General features: G+C 38.9%; 1 long non-coding RNA gene across 1 annotated transcript in view; it reads right to left on the reverse strand.

The window, feature by feature from the left end:
* Positions 1 to 22,095, reverse strand: part of LOC127207125 (uncharacterized) — a 67,007-nt gene that overhangs the window by 18,292 nt on the left and 26,620 nt on the right. The window contains exon 2 of the long non-coding RNA XR_007832903.1: positions 1,578 to 1,648. This is a non-coding gene — a long non-coding RNA (uncharacterized LOC127207125). The remainder of the gene's footprint in view (positions 1 to 1,577; positions 1,649 to 22,095) is intronic.

Here is a 22,095-nt window from a genome sequence, read left to right on the forward strand (position 1 = left end):
TGAATTCCAAATGAGCAGCTACTAGCACTAATTCGACATCTAAGTATCCATAGCACACATCAGTTCAACCCGAGTGAGGCAGGTATTACTCTCATACCCACTCTAAAATGACATTCTGGAATTTGTTCATTGTCCAATTGCTATTAAGTGAGAAATCCAGGATATTAACCCAATTTTTCTGAATTCAAAGACTGCATTCTAAAGTACCTATTCAGGATACCTCATTATTGACAGGGTTAAACTAGGAGAAAAGGCATAAATATCAGCACTCCCACTGTTGTATTCTTATGTTTTTCTCGGAAATCCTACTCCAAAGCCATCCCCCAGGTCATCCTCTTTAACCAAAGCAGACAGTTGACTATGTAAAAGCTAGAATTTCCGTGCCATGGTCCCAGTAATCTCTACCATACATAATAGCATTTGGTTGTGGTAGGTGTTTCCTCTGACCTATATCCCCACCATGAGTTTTGTGGGGTTGAGTTTGTTTAAATGAATGAAAACTTGAGAACTTCAATAATCTAATTTTATTTTATCAAATAAAGATTCAACTTTCTTTCATAAATTTACTTATATTCATTTCCTTCAATCTCAAAGCCGTCTAATTTGCAAATGAAGCACTCAAAATAAACAAAAGAGGCCAACGACATAATAACACCAACAATGTGAACAAATAACAACAGCAAAAACTTTTCAATGCTCTGAACATGATGCTCATACAACACAAAAATCCCAAGAACCAGCCAGATCATGATGAATTCTTAGACAGAAACTGTTGATGGAAGCAAATATCTTACACAAAGCATTTTTTTTGAAGCCTAGATTTATCACCTGAAGAAATATTGAGCAAATCATGAAATCTCCAAGATTTCCAGTTTTCTTGTTTAAAAATAGGAATAAAAATAAGACCTTAAAATATTTGAGGAAGGACTAAAGGTAATGTTTATATATAAAGTCTTTAATGTGTGTTGTTTTTTTTTTTTTAAAGCACACAATATATATTTATCTAATGCACTCTTTTTAAAAAATTGATATTAAAACCTGGCTAATATCACTAAACTTTATTTTATTAATTAGAATAAGAATAATGTGTATGCAGACTTTTCATCCTACTGGGTTGCCTCTCTGTTGTTGAGATGAGGGTTTGCGCCTAGGCTCAGTAGATAGTTCCTAGCAGGCCTGCTTTTTTCTGAAGGGAAACAGAGGAGTGGATCCTGGGTAGATGGGAGTTTCAGGGAAGAAAGGCAGGGAGGGAAGAGTTGAGAAAAAGAAACCTGCAATAGGGATGCAGTAAAAACAAAAATAAGTTCTGAAAAAGAGATACTAATAAAATCTCAATGAAAGAATAAATAAAAATGTCCTACGTGATTATCTATAACAATAGTGAAATCAGTAATTAGAAAGCTTGAAATTATACAACTTAACTCAGACTCACAAACAAACATCTCATTTCCTAGCTTTATACAGATTCTCTCTGTGTAATCATGAGTGTCAAGAACTTTAAATAAGAATGTGTTCTTTTATGACTGTCTGCCAAAAATATTCAGCATGACTACAAGACAAAATTACAGATCACTTACTGTATATGGCACTTGACTATTTCAAAATGATTTGGAAACATTCATCTTCAAAATACTCCTACAAAATGCATCTGTGAAGTAGAAAAAAATCCAAAATGTAAGATATTTGACACTGTCACAGAAAAAAAAATGATGAAGGTCTACAAACAAGCTATACATAATTTCATACTATGAAATTTTTTTTTGCAAAATACATATCATATAGCTGGTAAATAAAAAGGCTGGTAACAAATATTTCCATGCACATGTGAATGTTATAAATAACTGTCAAGGATATTCATAAGAAACAAGAACACAATACTCAAGTTCCAGAATAATTTTTAAGTATACAGTTTCCACAAAATACTGATAAAATCACACCAAAGCAACTCAAAACTATAATATTCTTATAAGCAAGTTTAGGTAGAGATTTAATTATTCAGATCACACAAAAGATTCTAAATGCACTCTATCTAAATATGGAGATCACTGACTTAGAATTCTGCTTGGATTATCCACAGAATTGCACCAATTCACATTGTAATTGCATTTCAATTCTAATTGAAAGTCATGTACTGAGAAAAATGCTCTTGTACACCTCACAAAAACACACCCACTTCTGCTTTCTTCAGTGTCAACAGGAGTAGAAGGAGAAAGCGATTTAATCAGGCTGTATTAATTAATTTGTTTTAAAGAATTACGGTTAAAAGGCCATGTTAACTTTGAAGCTAAAAATATTTCTATTTATGTGAATTTTATGCTACTAAGAATACTGTTTATTAAAGTGATTCAAAAGAAACCACCCACAAATAATGAAGATTATATTAAGCCTTTTAAAGTACATGTTTATTCCACACAGATCAGGCTCATTGTAGTTACAAGTCACCTGAGTAGCAAGATTCTTTGGGGGAATGTTAATTTCAGAAAGCAGTGGAATTTCTGACATTTATAACACGTATCATAAGCCAAGGTCTCACTTATTTTCCTAGAGCATAAGAAGGAGACCAGGATGGGACTTGTCTCTGTCTGGCTCATGAACAGATGATTTTGCTTCACTTAACACATAGCTTCTGACAAAGAGGAAAGAGCTGGCTAGAGTTATCAAGACTGGAGCTAAGTGGAACGAATAAACCTAGAAATATTCAAGAAACTAGGTGTTTACTTTTCAGAGTTCTTAGAAGTTAGTGGAATAAATACATCAGTCTTCACATAGAATTCCAATAAAATAAGCTACAGTGATAAGCCTATTGCTATACTAATGTACCTACTAAGTAAACGCATGTTAAAGAAGCTGAGCTAAACACAAATCATGTGGCTTCTCAACTAGAAGGTGCTAGAAGGAGGTGATCACAGTCTCGCAACTAGCAGGCCAACACCTGCTAGGAGGCATGCACTAGCTGAGCTTCCAGGTCCACAGGGCGCTGAAGATAGCTAGCTATGACAGGAGCCCAGCACAGTCAAACATACTGAAAACATTGAGCATTTTTGGCGTGTTTTAATTTTCTAAATCAATTATATCATGCTCCAGCTAGAAATTTGTGGACGATCACGTCAAAAGCCAGTCGTGTGGTCTCCTAGCATGGACAGTATATATAGCAACCTAATTTCGGTGTCAAAAGGCTGCACACGTCTGTGATGGATTGTAAACTGGGAGCATAATCAAATTTGAATAATGGCATTACCATAATTATTATATATATATTATAATTACATAAGTAACTATTAAGTTTATATGGAGACAGATACACACAGATAATAATAACAACAACAACATCACCAGATAGTCAAAAGAGCCATAGAAGAACGGACAAAAACAGGAGATATCATGCTACGTGACTTCAAAGAAGCCTCAAGGCTGCAGCAATCAAAAGACCATGGCATTGACTTAAAATGATACACAAACCAATGGCACAGTAGATAGCCTAGAAGTAAACCCTTACATCAACAGCCAGCAGGTTTCCAACAGTGAACGGGCAAAGTAGGAAAACCACAGCTTGTCCAAAAAACAGTAGTAGGAAACTGGGCATCGCACACAGAACAAGAAAACTAGAACCCCATCTCCATGTTTTAAAAGTCAACTCAAGCTTGATTTCAAACTTAAGAAAACTAGGATGTACAAATGCACCAGAATAATTGACAGGAAAAAAAAAATCAACACATTGAAAAGATCAAGTATTTTTCTGGACAAAATCACAAGGACACAGACAACCAATGTGACAATAAACAAGACGGCATTCAACTTAAAACCCTCTGCATAGCCAAGAAAAAAATCATTAGCAGACCCAGGATCCAAGTAAACATCTGCAAAATACACATTAAGTGAGGAGCTGATAGTCAGAATATACAAAGAGCTTCAAACATTCAAGCATGGCTGTTATCAAAAAGACTGAAGAGGGCAGAAAGGAATATGAAAAAAAGATAGCTCCCACAGTTTGGTAGGAATGACAATTAGTATATTCATTATAGAAGACAAAAAATTCAAAGCACAACCATCATGTTACCCAGCAATCTTACTCCTGTGTAAATACCATCAGTCAGATAAAGCAACATCCACTCTCAAAGTTCATAGCAGCCCTATTCACATAGTCACAAAATGGGAAAAACAACCTGGTAATTAGAACTGAGCTTATAAAGAAAATGGCATACAGTTAAGCCACAAAGAAAATGAAATCTGTGATTTTCAACATGTTTGTAACAGGAGATTATTCTTTTAAGTGTAATAAGACAGGCATGGGAAGGCAATGATTTTACTTTTTGTTGATATAGGGATCCGGAATATTCATTTCATGGTAGGTGGTAGTACAACAGTGGTTACAGGAAGATGTGCAGAGAAGGGAAAGAGAAAGATGAGGTGTTCAAATAGGCACAAAGCTGTATTGGGGTGTGATGACTATAGATAATAATGAACTGTGATGCAGTGATTCATGTAGTGACTCAGCTACTTGTCCAGTACCACACCTGCCTGCTACCATGCACTCTACCATGATGACAATGCACTAATCCTCTAAAGCTAAGAAAACTCCCAATTAAATACTTTCTTTTATAAGTGTTGCCTTGGTCGTGGTAGTGTCTCTTCACAGTAATAAAGCAGTGACTAAGACAGCAATGTTTTTTTAAATGGAAGAATTCTGTCCCAATCCTTTGCTGAGTGGAGGCTTTCAAAGGACATCTATGTTGCGCTAATATCCACTTAGTGAGTATATACCACGCATGTCTTTCTGGGTCTTGGTTATCTCACTCAGGATGATTGGTTCTAGTTCCATCCATTTGCCTGCAAATGCTGCTGGACTCTGCGTAGAGTGCTGAGAGTGATATGGGAGAAATGGGGGCTGGAAGGACCCAGAGGGTTCAAGAGCCCCACAAGGAGAGCATCAAGGCTGGCAGATCTGGATCCAGAGGGGGCCTGCACAAACTGGTGCACCAAGCAAGGACAACAAATGCAGTAAACCTAGACCCCCTGTTCAGATCTAGCCAGTGGATAGCTCATTCTCCACGGTGTGGGGAGAGCATGGACTGCCTGTGACATGAACTCTAGGGCCCCTGAGTTGATCACTTCCCCTTAGCTGGGAAACTCTGATGGCATACAGAGGAAGGCGAAGCAGGCTATCTGGATGAGACCTCATAGGCTGTGGTCATATGGTAGTGGAGGAGGTCCCCTTCTGTCAGAGATCTAGGAGAGGGGAATAGAATGAAAGAGGATCACAATCAGGATGTAATTGAATAAAGTATAATAAATTAAGGTTTTTTTTAAATGGAAGACTTCTTTTAAGATTCTTCATAAACACTGTGCAGGCAGGTGGAGGACACACAGAGACCTGCCTGCCATGTGGCCAGCCTCCAACAGAAGCCACTACAGTGTTCAAGTATGTGGTGATGGGAGAAAGGTGAAACTGGAGATGAGAGGTGGAAACAGCCTGTTGTGAGTAGCCAGCCCAGCCACCTGAGGCCATGGTGTAGTCCACCCTAGGCTGCCACTGAGGACCACATCTGGGTCTGTGGCCATGTAGCAGCAGGGAATGTATGTCCATGTTAGTGGTTCATATTACCAAAGACCATGGGCTGGGCAGCCACCTAGAACCTTATCCAGGCCTGGAGTTGGCCCAGCCCAAAATCTACCTCATCTATGAACTGCTGGAGCACATGAAAAGACCAGTCCTGCGGATCCAGAGCTGCAGAGTCTCCATGACACAGAGCAGCAACAGGATAACCAAGAGGAGCCCAAGTGAGGACTCAGCATTGATGGTGTAGTAGAAGCCAGAGACCTCAAACCAGATGACTCATTACTATGAACACTTGTAAAAAACAAGCAAACAAACAAACAAAACATGTCGTATTGATAACAGGGTATACTCCATGACACATTATAGCTTCCACAACAAGATATTTTCTATGCTTTGTTTCATTTCATTCATTTTTTTGTTTGTTTGTTTGTTTGTTTTTATTTTCTTTGGGGCTGGGGAGTTTGCAAGGGAAGAGGGTGGAAATGAAAAAACAGGGAGATGAGTGGAACAAGAGTGCCTGATGTGACACTCCCAAAAGATCAATAAGAAGCATTTTAGAAAATATTATTCACAAGTAATATGAGAGTAAAGACTCAGTGAGGCTGGGCTCAGAGCACATACAAAACAGTTCCCTGGCTGCTTCTCCTATGTAACACACTTTGCGTATTCTCCTAGCCCTTAGTTTGCAAACACTTCCGGAATGCTTTGCCCCTGGTTTAAGTCCTCCTTCCTTGCCAAATCCATGAGCCCTCTGCACTGGAAAGCTGGAGGTTGTGCCTTCCTGCACACCCATATGCTTACTTCACTTACTGAAACTGCTCCTTAGAGAGCTGCCACTCACCGCACCCAAAATCAGGTGCTCTTGACTCATCAGCTTCATCCATATGCACATTTACATTTTTGTGGGCTTGAATTGCCATTCATTTATTTCAGCACGTATTTAATAATTTTTTTAATGTTTCACATTTTTATGTATTTTCTTAGGGCAGGATATAAGCCATGGAGCACCTGACATGAGCAGGTGCTGGTTCTTCTGTTCCATCATCAGTTTTGTCTCTGAAATATGTTGGCTGTAGTGAACTGATTAGGATCGCCAGGCTTGGCAGCAAGCACTTCACTTCTTCAGCCATCTCACCTACCCTTATGTTTGGCAGTTTTCAAAGCTAAGGGAGAATTTCACAAGCCCAAATGGTTGGGACACCCACAGAATTAATGGTCTTAAACAACAACTTTGCATTCACTCACAGACAGGTCATTCAGAAGACCTGCCTACACTGATGCATGCGCCGTAAAATAAATAATTATAAAGGAAAAACTTAAATTTAGTTAAATATACTTGATCAAGGGGATGCAGAACACTAAAGGAGAGATTTATAAATTTTGGATAATTTATGGTATACTGCAACATTACAGAAATATCAACACATTTTTCAGAATGCTTACTATATAAAGGCCTGAAATCCCATGTTACACCATCCCAGAATAGTTTCTTAGTGTTACCACGGTGTGAGCTATCACAGTTTGAGTATACTCTCTACTCGTGAAATTTGTGACACTTTGAGGCCTTTTTCACAATTGTTAGCTGGATGAAAAAAAAAAAAAAACAGATATGGAATTTAAGGTGTTAATTTTTCTGTACAAAAAAAAAAAGTAATTTAGAAAAGACATGAGTGCGTCCACATATACAAGCACAAGCTTCAGTAGCATCCCACAGGACCAGCCTGGAATAACTAGGAAATTAAAAAAAAAATACTCTCATTAGAAAGATTAAAATTAAAAATAGATGAGTAAATTATAAAATGACCACAGTAAACTCTTCCTTCTAGTTGAATATCCCCTAAATAAATGAAGGTTAGGAGTTAGAAAAGCCAGCATTAAGCAAACATTATAGTAGGAAGAAAACACTAATGTGTCAGCACTAGTGCATAAAAGCATGAAGGAAGGCAGTACATTCAAAAAGCCTGGAAGCGTCTCCCCACAAATTAGCTATTAATTGCAAAAGGAAAGATTTAACTGTCAGTAGACAAACTTGGCAGAGACTTTCTTAGCTAATTGTCAAGGACAACTGCATCAATAACGGGACAGATACACAAGATGTACTTAAGAAGACTCAGCACCTCTCTGCATATGCACATCAAAATGCATTAACTGAATTAACTATTAAAAAGCAAAAGGCAAGCACCACTGAAGGACTTTGTACAAAATATCTGTCTCAGCCTTTCAAACACCAAAGTAAAAAAAAAAAAAAAAAGCTGTTAAAAAAAGTTTCAGTTTCCATTCCCACCAGCAATGAAGGAGTGTTCCTCTCTCTCCACATCCTCGCCAGCATGTGGTGTCACTTGAGTTTTTGATCTTAGCCATTCTGATGGGTGTAAGATGGAATCTCAGAGTTGTTTTGGTTTGCATTTCCCTGATGACTAAAGAGGTTGAGCATTTCTTTAAGTGTTTCTCAGCCATTTGATATTCTTCTGTTAAGAATTCTGTTTAGTTCTGTGCCCCATTTCTCAATTGGGTTATTTGGTTTGGTGGTGTTTAATTTCTTGAGTTCTTTATATATTTTGGATATCAGACCTTTGTCAGATGTAGGGTTGGTGTAGACCTTTTCCCAGTCTGTAGGCTGTAGCTTTGTTCTGTTGACAGTGTCTCCTGCCTTACAGAAGCTTCTCAGCCTAATGAGGTCTCATTTATTAATTGTTGACCTTAAGGCCTGGGCTGTTAGTGTTCTGTTCAGGAAGTTGTCTCCTGTGAGGAGGCCTAGTGGCACTCAGAGGAAAGATAGCAGGCTACCAAGAAGAGACTTGATACCCTATGAGCATATACAGGAGGAAGAGGTCCCCCTCAGTCACAGTCATAGGGGAAGGGAGTAAGGGGAAAATGGGAGGGAGGGAAGAATGGGAGGATACAAGGGATGAGATAACAATTGAGATGTAATATGAATAAATTAATAAAATAAAATAAATATAAATATATTTTTTAAAGTTTCAGATGAAAAAGAGAGAAACAGATGCATCTACAATTGAAGCTATACACTATGAGACAAAAAAGTACTGCAATGATGCAAAATGTCGTAATTTTTCATAATTTGGCTTTGATTGTATGTACAAAATTATCTCGTTCTTAGGAAACAGACACAAGAACTTTGATGTAAGCAAAATGTGTGTGTGTGTGTGTGTGTGTGTGTGTGTGTGTGTGTGTGTAGACACAGGAGAGAAAGCATAAAGCTAAGGGCATAGGTCAACTATTAAGTGTGGCAAAGGTACTCAGAGTTCAACTATAGTTATTTTAAGTTTGAAGATAACCATAAAATTAGACTGTAAAATGCTGTCCTCTGAATATATCATGACTGTAGTTACCTGCACAAGACCTGCACAGAATCAAGCCAGTTGAATATCCCACCACAGAGGTGAGAGGGGCTCCTTAGACTCACTGAGAAGTCATTAGCATTTAACAGCTGTTAAGCTGGAGACAGTCCCTTTTCTTTGGAGGTGTCCACTGGTAGATTACCCATTTTCAGGAGAATGATGTCATATCCAGGGGTCTGTGGAAGAGCACTATATTCAGTGTGCTATAAGAAGAAAATGAGGAGAAACAGAAGGAAGAGGAAGGTTAAAAGGAAAATACATAAAGTCGGGAGGGAGTTGTGAGTCCAGAGAGTCCTAGAGGAGTTGAAATGGAGGATAAGCGTGGGTGTGATCAGGACACATGATATACATATATGAAATATGTAAAAAGATAAATAAAATAAACAAATAAATAACTATGGGGCTGGTGAGGTGACTCAGAGAGAAAAGCCTTTGATGAATTTGCCTTTGAGTTTGCTGTGTAGAAGCACACTAAGGAAAGAACCAAGTCCTGCAAATGGTTCTCAGACTGCCACATACTTACTATGGCCTGTGCATTTGTAATTTTTAAAATCATAATAGTGGGTGAGTGTTTTTTTCAGTAACTAGAGCAATAAGAAATCCTTAGTAATAGATAAGTCTTTTCCTTCTTGTTGTATATTATACAGTCAAGTATAACTATGTATTTTTAAAGTTTTTATATTACATACTTGTTTGTCTATGAGTTTCTGCATATGAAAGAAAGAAGTCAACACATCTTTATTTGCAGATGATATAATAATATAAATTAAGTGACCTGAAAAAATTCACCATAAAACTCCTGTAGTTTTATCAAAATGCTTCCAGTGAAGTAGCTGGATAAAAAATTAACTCACAAAAATCAGTATCCTTCATATAGTCAAGTGACAAATGATCTGAGAAGGAAATTGGGGAAACAACAATGTTCACAGTAGACTTAAATAATATAAAATATTTGGGGGTAGCTCTTACCAAGGAAATGAAAGACCTGTTTGATAAAAATTCAAATCACTGTAAAAAAAAATGAAGATATCAGAAGATGGAAATATCTCCCAGGCACATGGGTCTGTAGGATTAGCATAATAAAAATGGCCATCCTACAAACACACACACAAAAAAAAAAATCTGCAGATTCAATCACCATAAAGATTACAACCTAATTTATCACAGAATTTGAAAGGGCAACACAAAAAATTCAGGACAGCTAAAACAATCCTGCATGATAAAATGACTGCTAGAGATATCACAATTCCCAATTTCAAATCGTACGATGGAGTTATAGTAATAAAAAAAGCATAGTATCGGCACAAAAGCAGACAGGTTGATCAATAGAATGAAACTGAAAAGCCAAACATAAATTCACACACATATGGACACATATTTTTTTCTTTCTTTTTAAAGAAGCCAGAAATACACAACGGAAAAAGTCGGCATCTTTAACAAATGACGCTGGTCAAACTGGATGTCTACATGTAGAAGAAGCCAAATAGATTCATAATTATCACCCTGTGCTCATCTCCAAATGGGTCAAAGACCTCAACATAAAACCAAATACACTATACCTGATACAAGAGAAAGTGGAGGATAGCCTTGGATTTATTGGCACAGGAAAAGACATTCTGAACATAACACCATGACCACAGGGCACTAAGACCAACAATTAACAACAACAACAACAACAACAACAAAAGACCTCATAAAAATGAGAAGCTTCTGAATTGTATAGAACACCATCATTTAGAGATTGCCACAGTCTATAGAATGGGAGAAGACTTTATAGAGGGCTAATATCTAAAATACATCCTGAGAAACAAATATCAAGAAATCGAAGGATCCACATTAAAAAAAAAAAAAAAAAAAAAAAATGTGGTACAGATCTAAACAGAGACTTCTCAGTAGAGGAAACTCAAATGACTAAGAAAACACTTAAAAGAAATGTTCAACATTCTTAGCCATCATGGAAATGCAAATCAAAACTATTTTGAGATTTTTATCTTACACCTATCAGAATGGCTAGCTAAGATCAACAAGAGACAGCTAGCTCATTCTGGCAAGGGTGAGGTATAAGTCAAACAATCACACATTGTCGGCGGGAGTGCAAACTCATAGTCACTATGGAAATCAATGTGGCAGTTTCTAGGAAAGATGATATTCAATCTGCCTCAAAATACAACTATAGCCTTTGCGATGGTTAGTTTTGTGTCAACTTGACACAACGAAAGTCTTGTGAGATGATGGATCCTCAATTAAGAAAATGCTTCCATAAGATCCAGTTGTAGACAGACCAGAAGCCATTTTCTTAATTATATGATTGATGTGGTAGGGCACAGCCTATTGCAGATAGGGCCATCCCTGGGCTGGTGATGCTGGGTTTTATAAGGAAGCAGGCTAGTCTGTGCAACCATGAGAAACAAAGCAGTAAGTAGCACTCCTCCATGACACCTGCATCAGCTCCTGCCTTCAGGTTCCTGCATTCCATGAGTTTATGCCCTCACTATTTTTGAGGGTGAACTGTTATATGAAACTGGAAGTAAAATAACCCTTTCCATCTCCAAGTTGCCTTGGCCGTGGTGTTTTGTTGCGATAATATAAACCCCAACTAGGACACCTATCAGCAGAAGAATAGATAAAGAAAATGTGGTACATTTACAAAATGGAGTATTACTCAGCCGTCAAAAGAGGCATTATGAAATTTGCAGGCAAATCGACAAAATTAGAAAAGATCGTCCTGAGTAAGGTAACGCAAACCCAGAAAGACAAAGATGATCAGTGACTTGTTCAGTGATTATCAGAGAAGCTCTTTCCAGTAGCAAATGGAAACAAACACAGAGAACCACGGCCAAAGTCTCTTACATAGAACATGAGAGACCTTGAAATGAGATGTCTCTATCAAACCCATCAGAGCTAGGGAACCCTGTGAAAGAGGAGGTAGAGAGAATGTAAAACCCTGAGGAGACAAAGGACACTAAAAGAACAAGAAAATAAGATCCTCCGAGTCAACATGAGCAATGCTCAAATGAACTCATAAAGACTGAAGCATTGTCTACAGGTCCTGCACAGGTCACACCAGGTCCTCTGAGCTTATACTATGGCTGCCAGTCTAGTGTTTTATGGGATTCCTGAGTGTGGAAACAAGGGTCTCTATTGTGCCTTCTCTTGGGCTGTTTCCGTTTTGTTGGTCTGTCTCAACCAACTTCAGTGCAATAAGTTTTTTTTTAATTTTTTAAATTTTTTACTATATCAAAAACAAAACAGCAAAAAACAAACAGATAGGCAGATAGATGATAGATAGATACATAGATAGATAGATAGATAGATAGATAGATAGATAGATAGATAGATAATAAATAAAATAAATAATTAAGGAATATAAATATAGCAAGGTAACTGTCGTTTATACCTACTGTGAGAGGGAAAATGAGTTTTCTCCAAAAGGGCAGTTTTTATGTTCAGGACCAGCAAATAGTGGACTCCACAGGTTTGCATGTGTGTGTAAGTGCACACATGCATGTGCATGTGTGTGTGTGTGTGTGTGTGCTTTTATTTGATTGTAGCTTGTGATGAGTAGCATTATACTTAAATTTTAGACCTACTATACCTGAGACACCAAAAACAAAAATGTATTTTACCTGTAAGCTCCTAGCATGTACAGGCTATATCCCAACAGCCCACTTTCATTTTCCCCAGATAATGAAGACTATTCTTAAATTGACACATCTTGTAAAACTTGCTGTTCTAGCAAGATAATAGGTCAGAAGACTAACTGCTATTTCTTCCTTTGTAACCAAACTTGCTTTACTTCGCTCAATGCTTAGTATAACTGCCAGACATATATGTTTAAAACTAAACCTTATCTACACATAGACAGAATATATGTCATCTTATGTGTTTTGACTTTATAAGCCTTGAACTGATATGACTAGATACTGCATCTTGAGAGCACTCTGGGTTGAAGTCATGGTGCCATGAGCATCTGGGCCCAGTATTTAATAAAACTTCTTCTAAGACACAGGCAGCCCAAATGAGACTTGACAGGCTGGGGTTGGATGACAGGGGAGGAGGAAGCCCCTTTTCTGAGGAGTAGGGAGAGGAGGAGTGTCGCGCCTCACTCGGCCAGCAAGAAAGACGCAACCACCAGTTCTTCTCCAAGCAGTTTATTCAAGCTCTTCATGCAAGCGACTCCTCCGAGCCACACCCGTCACCCACTAATAAAGCATACAATCATCCAATCAACGCACACCACGTCTCGCAATCTCATAGGTCCACGGAGGCGGAACTACTGTAGGCGCTGGGCTATATCCAAATAAGGACTTGTTTATGCTCTACAGAGGCAGCTCTGGCGATGTGCCAGGCGCCATCTTAGGGTGCGGTCCTTGGGGGCTCTCCACAGTTCCCCCTTTTTTGTTTAATAATAATGACACATCAGGACTACAACGCAACAGGTGAGAGTAGAGGTCTGATCTTCGGAATGTATGGGCATTTGTTCACACTGCCCTCAAGCAAGCCCTTCACTCGCTGAGTGCCAGACCTAGCTCCATACGTTTCATGGACACTTGTTCACACTGCTCTCAAGCAAACCCTTCATTTGCTGAGTGCCGGACCTGGCCCGGTACCTTTTTCCCGGAGGTGGGGTCTGGGATACCAACCCACATGCAATCAGACTTGCTCCCCAGAAGGCCATTAACTGCATACAATGTACCTCCTGTGCAGTGCTCTGCCTCGAACCCTGAGCGTGACGAGAAACATTGTGTCAATTCTTCAGGACAGACAGCCAGATCTGAGGCGACTGTCCTGCCTTAACTGCTGCAAATGCCTGAGCCATCAGAACCTGAGTGCGACGTTGCGATGATCTTAACCGACAAATACACCACAGGCATACACCACTCACACTCAAGAGTATAATGCTCATAGCCCCGATGCCCGCCCATTCCTTCAGGTGATTAACAGCAGTCGCCAGCCAAGTAGAGAGTCCATCTGCGAAAGCCAGGTCAACATGGGTAGAATTGATTGTAGTAATCGATATTCGCAGGTCCCTCATCAGTTGACCAGTTACCTAGAAGATGGCTAGAGAGCTGTCTAGATAGATTTGCAGCCTTAGTGAAATTATTATATTGAACTGAAGTAATACAGATCCCAGGTAGTTTCCATTCACAGCCTAGCTGTGCCAGCTGCCATAAGACATCCACCTGCTCCTGGACCAGGTCAACACGTTGGTTTAGGATCATGATACCTCCCTTTAACTGGGCATTGATGCTGACCTGCGTATCTAAAGTCTCAGCAACTGTGGTTGATAAATTGTTAAGGGTGGCGAATTCTATCAAGGCGGCTTTCCAATTAAGATACTGACCAGGAGTGAGGCATGCCTTAACAAGGCTACTCTAATCGGTAGGTGTCATGTAGTGCCTAGTTAAGCTCTCTATCATTGACACCGTAATGATGCCGAGACGCCGTAGGCACGTACAGCCTTGGCAAGGGATTTTACTATCTTGAAATCTAGGGGTTCATGGTAGCGATTTTCCCTGAGCATCTTGAAACACTGGAAACCCCAAGGCACTCGCCCTGACTTCCCTCCAAACCTGCGGGCATAAAGACCGACCAACGTTAGTTGGCTCTGGTTCTAGATTGGGCATACTGTAGGGAGGGGGCATGGCAGTTTCCGTCTCATCCTTTGCCGCTTCCCTTCTTTTAACTTCCCCTTTCTCTGACTTCTCCTTTCTATACGGAGACAAATCCGGATATAGTCCGGTCCCCTCCATTTTGTTCACTAGTTCCTCAATATCATCCTCTGAGCTAGATTCTTCACCAAGCTCACTTCTTTTATCTGGTTTTTGAGATCTTTCTTCCTTCAATTGTTCAAGAGCTTGATTTCCAGCTTCTACTGCCTGACTGCACCTAGTACCTGACAAGCAACTACGGACCAACTTCCACATCGGCCTCACCCCAGCTTTCAAGTCTCCTTGTTCCCAGGCAAAATCCAAATCCTTACCTAGCTTATCCCAACTCGGAAGGGAAAGGTGGCCGGACACCGCGAACCAAGCGGCCACTGTATCACATTCAGTCAGGAAGGTTTCTAAGGTTTTATTTTTAATCTTAAGTCCCTTTGATTTTAACAATTCTCAGAGGGCAGCGAAGACCGGGTGAGAAGGTGACGCACCCATACTTTCGCTTTTCCTCCTCGTGAGAAACCTCGCGCATTAGCTCCCTTCCGGAGACCTTAGGATTAGCTCCCTTCCGGAGACCTTCCCCTTTTCCAGGGGTCGTAAGCTCCAATTACAGGGAACTTACCCGCTGGCGATCCTTGACCACTTGGAGTTCTGAACTTAACGGTGGGGGAGTGGACAGCGAGGGTCCCCGTACGGGCCACCACTTGTCGCATCTTGCTCGGCCAGCAAGAAAGACGCAACCACCAGTTCTTCTCCAAGCAGTTTATTCAAGCTCTTCTTGCAAGCGACTCCCCCGAGCCACACCTGTCACCCACTAATAAAGCATACTATCATCCAATCAATGCACACCACGTCTCGCAATCTCATAGGTCCACGAAGGCGGAACTACTGTAGGCGCTGGGCTATATCCAAATAAGGACTTGTTTATACTCTACAGAGGCAGCTCTGGCGAAGTGCCAGGCGCCATCTTAGGGTGCAGTCCGTGGAGGCTCTCCACAGAGGAGGGGGGGAGGGAGGGGGAGGGAGGGAAGGAGAAGAGGGGAAAGGCTACAATCAGGATTAAAGTAAACAAATTAAAAATAAAAAATGAATAAATAAATAAATAAAACCTCTTCGTATTGAAATTTATTCATGGTCATGATAAATCTCTAAGTGACCGACCCCATGCCCACAACAGCTTGGAGGGGTTTGTTTTATTTTGTTTGTGTGATGTTTATTTCATTTTCTAGGTTTAGATCATTTTGTTGTAGCTCTGGGTTTTAGTTCTTGAGGAATAACTTAAAGTTGGGTGAGCAGGAAAGAAAAAAGGAACGGGATGAACTGTGAGGAGGGAAAGAAAATGATCAAAATATATTTACATTTTAAAATTGTTTTAAATTATAAAAATATTAAAAAATAAAGTAAAGAAATCCTTTGTGGTATTCAAGTCTCTTCCTTCCTTTTGTATATTATATACTTAAATATGATTTTCACATTTTAAAAGACTCTTTAGAATATGTATTTGTGAGTATATGAGTGAGTATGTGTAACACCCTTAAGGCACAAGAGTGGCCAGGCCATGCCCCCAGACTATAGTTACCAGCCTGTTGAGATACAAGCTGCCCAGCTCCACCACTACTCCCACCACACACACACACACACACACACACACACACACACACACATGATCAGACTAGGAATTTCCACCAATTCCAGGCTACCCTTAAAAGCTCCCTGTGCCTCCCCCCCCAAAACTATATATAGCCTGCCGCTTGCTCAGTTCTTTTCAGTTTCTCCCTCAGCAAATGCAGCCACCCTCTTGTGTCTTTCCCACTAAGTCTCATGAGGGAGATTCGTTGTGTGGTGTGATTTTTGTGGTATTTCTTAACTCTCATCTGCCAGGATAACTTTTCCTTCAGAGCTGTGTGTACCACTTCCATTGGAGAAACCTTTCTGCTTAGAGCTGCAAGCCCTACAATCTGCACACAAAGGCAATGAGTCTAGAGAGGCTAGAGATGATGGATCCCTCTAGAGCTAGAGCTAAAGACAACAGTCAATCACCTGACTTAGGTGCTGAGAACTGAACTAAGGCCATCTGCATAAGCAAAGCCATTCTTAACTGCTGAGCCATTTCTCTGGCCCAAATTATATATAACTAAATTAAAATGTATGTACAGTGTTTGCTTCATTAGCACACTGGCTAACATTGGAATGATAAAGAGAAGGTTGGCTCCAACACAAAAACAGAATGGAAATTTTCAAAGCATCTATACTTTTTCAAATCTATGAACTATGTGCATACAAGAAGGTAAAAGACTTCTAAAAACTTTTTCAAAATACATTACAGGAAAAAATTACAAATCTAGCAAAAGAGATGTCCACCCAGGTAAAAGATGCATGGAGAGCATCAAAGAGAATAGACCACAAAAGAAATTCCCCATAACATGGTTAAAACACTAAACATACAGAACACACAGAGGCTATAAGAAGAAATCCCAAATCATATATAAAGGCAGACCCATCACAATAACAGTTGAGGAATTTTTGAAAACTTTAAAGGTCAGAAGATCTTAAAGCAAAGTGGCCGTCAAGTTCCGAAAGGCCACAGATGCTAATCCAGAATAACCCACCTGTCAAAACTACATCATAATTGAATGAGACACAAAAAAATTTCCATGAAAAAAATAATGGGCTAAAGGAATTTAAAGCCACAAAGGCATCTCAAGAAAGAGCATTGAAAGTAATACTTTAGAATGAAGATAGCCAAGAGACTATAGGAAAAAATGATACTAGAACAGCAGTTTTGCAAAAATATAACTAAAAAGCAACCACCACAAAAATCAATAAAAATGGTAGCAACTACTACAAGCCTTTCAAAATAACTTTCAAAATTAATGGCTTCAGTTTCCCAATCACAAGACCCAATCTAGTCAAATGATCTTTAAAATTGCATTTTTCTTGTTGTCTACGAGAAACATACTTCATCTCAGAGGAAAGCCACTACCTACAGTGAAAAGATGGGGGAAAGTACCCCACCAAATGGGACAAGGAAAAAGGAGTGGAGCTATGCTAGTGTCCAGCCGAATGAACTTCAACTCAAAAGCCATTAGAAGAGAACCCTAAAAAATGCTCACCATGTTCAAGTGTACCTAACTTTACAAATACTGCCAGGCCTCAGCCAAAGATTAACCACAACATAGTAATAATGGTGAGGTCGATGTTCTACTTTCAACAACAGAGAGATCCAGACAAAAATTCACAAAGAAACATTGGAGATAAATGGCAAAAAAAAAAAAAAAAAAAAAAAAAAAAGGAATAAATGGATCTAACAGACAGCTACAGAATATTACACTCAAGCACTACAGAATACATTCTTCCCATTAAGCCATGGAAATTTCGCCAAATTAAGGCACATACTGAGATGAATGAAAAGTCTCGACAGATATAGGAAAATTGACATAGGCCTAGTATTCCATCTTATCCCAGTATAATAAAGATTGAAATCAACTTCAAAATAAAAGAATTCAGAAATAAAAAAAAAATTGACATAGTTTAAACAGCACACTATTGAACAATGAATAGGTCATAAAGAAATCAAGAAAGAAGTCAGGTAATTAAGTGAAAAAGAAAAGGCAGCACACCAAAAGCTGCGTGTCACGACGAAGGCAGTCGTAAAGAGGAGGTTATAGCTCAAAGTGCCCACATTTGTAAAATTTAGAATGAACTCAATTTAAACATGCACTAGCAGAAGAGGTAGCTCTAATGCTAACATTACCCCTAGATAGCAACTTCATTTGAGCCTGATTGTAACATTATTTCTAGCCACAACCAAGTCTATCTGTAAACCTACCCATAATCATAGCCAAAACTCAAAAATCAAAGAACTAACATGCACAAAACTAACATAAAAACCAGCAGTCTCTATATATACATGACAATGACAAACTCACTGAGAAATATATAGAAAAGCAATATAATTAACAATAGATCAATAGAGTTTTAAAAATAATAAAACATATAAATCTAACCAAAGAGGTGAAGGATCTCTACAATGAAAATTGCAAAACTCTGAAAAAAAATGAGAAAAACATTAGAAAATAGGAACATTTCCCATATTTGTTGTTTGGAAGAATAAATATTATGAAAATCACCGTCCTATGGAAAGAAAATTATAGATTCAGTGCAATACTAATCAAAATACCCATGTCATTCTTTACAGAAGGAAATTTAAATTCATATTAAAAACACAAATTCCCTGAATATATGAAGCAATTATGGGCAAAACAAATAATGCTGCAAGAATCACCATACTGACTTCAAGTTTTACTGCAGAGCCACAGTAAATAAAAGCAGCATGGTACTGGCACAAGAACAGACATGTAGATCAATGGAACAATATAAAGGATGTAGTTAAGCCCATGTAATAGCAGCCACTTGCATTTTGGCACCATTTTTAAAAGTAGACACCAAATAAAAGACGGCATCTTTAACAAATGATATTTAGAAGACTGGGTATCCATGTGTAAAAGAATGAAACTGGCTCCTTAGCTTTCAAACTCCACAAAATAAATCTCAAATGGATCAAAGGCTTCAACATAAACTTGAAGTTCTGAAATGCTAGGAAAAAAAGGAAGAGTGACAAAGAAATGAGATATTCCCAAAAGATATTCCCCAATTGATGAATTGATAATAAAAATGTTTACACACACACACACACACACACACACACACACACACACACCACAGTGGAATTTTCTTCGTCTGAAACAGAAATGAAAATTCTCAAATTTGCAGCTAACTTATCTTCAGATATCCTAAGCCTAGATATTACATATCCTGCTGGATATGTGGGTTAAGCCATGAAACAAGAGAGAGGCCATGGGTCAGGGGTGGGGGAGCTAATGGCGTGGGGATAATAGAATAAAGGTAATACGAAGTAGAGTGGGCATATTTGAGAAGAAAAGTTCAAGCCAAGAGTAGATTGGGGTTTCGGAAAACCAAAGGAGATAGACGGCTACCCAACTCAAAGAATATATGAAAAAGTCAACCAAGCATGGTGATGGACATCTTTGATGCCACCCCTGGGGATGCAGAGGCAGGCAGGTCTCTATGTTTGAGGCCACTGTGCTCTACAGAGTGAATACTGGGACAACCAGAGCTACACAGAGAAACCTAGTCTCTAAAAACAAATATATGAATGAAAAGTCATATGCCAACCAATTATCTTGTAATCCAATTAAAAATATATTCTAAAAACAAATATGCAGAAAGATAACCTGCAGAGGTAAATAAAGCTGCCAGTGTGGAAAATCTCTTTCTGTGTTATTTGTCAAGCAGCCCCCCAGAAGCCCACAAAACAATGCAGGCCACTCCTCTTGGTTGCCCAGCACAATGAGATGATAAGACACTATTGCTGACAATGTAACACACCTCAATTAAAATTAAATTTAACCTGGAACTGAACCAGACACTTCCACCCAAATGTCTAGCTTTCATAGTGCTAGAAGTCACCAGATAGGCTGGTTGGTGAGAAAAAAACTTTAAAGGTCTTACCCAGCTACTAACCCTATGAACTACAATACCAATCTACAAGAAAAGATAGGCACACTGTGCATGAATGGCATGACTATAATGGAGGTATCAATCCCTCTGGTTTGGATTTGAGGCCAGCTCCACAGCACAGATCCCATTAGGCCTGTAATGGGATTAAATCCCTAGGTTTTTGGAGGTGGTGGGCACTAGGGTAGAACTTGTAACTATTTTTAGCTACAATATATCATCAAATGTCTTTTAAATATGTGTGTTTATAGACACAGACAAATGACACTTTCAGCTTTAATCAGAGAAACTTCTCAAAGCAGTAAATGATGATGTATATCAAAACTTATGACTCCTCACAATGCTAAGAATAAGCTAGGAATGATCGTTCAGCCCTAAACAGGACACTCGTATCACCTCTTCTAAGGCTTAGAGAACATTGCATAGAAAATCAAAGCCAAAAGATAGGGAGAAAGGCTATGAAATGCCTCATTTAGGGCAGGACACAGCCTGTCCAATCATGGACTCACAGCAGCTGTAATTACCTACACTAGGTCTGGCCAATAAAGTCCCTGTCAACAGCAAGTCGTAAACAGGGTAGCAATTCCTGGAGCCCCATTATCCCTGATAAAATAGGAGCTACTGATAGATTCTGGGAGAGTCGCTGTTTAGAACCATGGGCTTGCCTACCAGACTCCGTCTTATACTCCCAACGCTAGGATCTCACAGACAGCCCTAATTGAATTCAGGAGGTCACAAAAGAAAACAGACATGAATCTAGTGGAAAGGCATATAGGGAGAGCTGTTGGCATGGATGGGAGATAAGAGAAGACCACCGTGAGAATAATCAACATGCACTGTGTACATGTATGAAACTGCCAAAGAACAAATAAGCATATTACACTTAAGGCTATTTATTGATGTTATACATTTTATATGTGTATTAAACATTTAAGAATACGCATGCTTAAAAACAAATTTACAATATAGTTTGAAGTGTCTGAATACACAACATAAGAATATAGTCAGCAAATTAAAGTTAGGTAGTAAACAGGTACTAAAAAAAAAAAAATAAAGGAAGTCAGACAGAAAATAAGAAATGGAACCGTTATCAAAGAAATCATTTTTAAATATTATCACAACATGCTATTTTTTTCTGATATAACTGCTTTTCTAAAAGTTCCAAGGTTCTTTTTTCTATTTTAGGTAATACAAACTTTTTTTTTTTTAAATCACATATAATATCTAGAATAATATACGTTCACTATAATTAATTTGCTTTTACTTTCATAGAGCAGATTATCGTTTTGAAGATTCTGTTTTAATTTTAAATTGTGTGTGTGTGAATGCAGTTGCCAGTGGAGTTCAGAATAGGGAGTTGGATCCGCTGAAGCTAGAGTTACAGGTGGTTGTGAGCAGCTCAGTGTGGCGCCTAGAACCAAACGCTGGTCCTCTCCAGGAGCAGCAACTGCTCTTAATCTCTAAGCATCTCTCCAACCCCCGTATACAGTCTTAAAATTGAGTCTGCAAATTTCCCTGTGTGACTCCATCACCACTTTAGTGTCATTCTGCATATCCATCTCACAGCCCATTGCTGTAACACACCATCAGTTATTCTGCTAATAAACTGTCTAGGCTCTCACCAGACATTTGCTTCAACACCAGAATGCTGCAACGGTTCCTGTACATATGCCTTTTGCCACAGCTCAAATGGTTTTTTTATAAGAACGTGCAGAATGAAGCTTATGGCCTTTCAAACCATATTTTATGAATATTGAGACCCATAATGTTTCTATTTACACAGCTCCAAAATCAGATTATATTTCACAATTACTTCAGCCAGTGGTACTCGCATCACAGTATCTGTTGACAGTTTATGACTCACATTGGCCCCAGTACTCCATTCAGCCACATCTAGTAAGATATATCTATATCTATGTCTATCTATCTATCTATATTGAGAGAGAGAGAGAATGAGAGAGAGAGAGAGGAAGAGAGA

The sequence above is a fragment of the Acomys russatus genome, chromosome 24, assembly GCF_903995435.1.
Source record: "Acomys russatus chromosome 24, mAcoRus1.1, whole genome shotgun sequence".
NCBI lineage: Eukaryota > Metazoa > Chordata > Mammalia > Rodentia > Muridae > Acomys > Acomys russatus.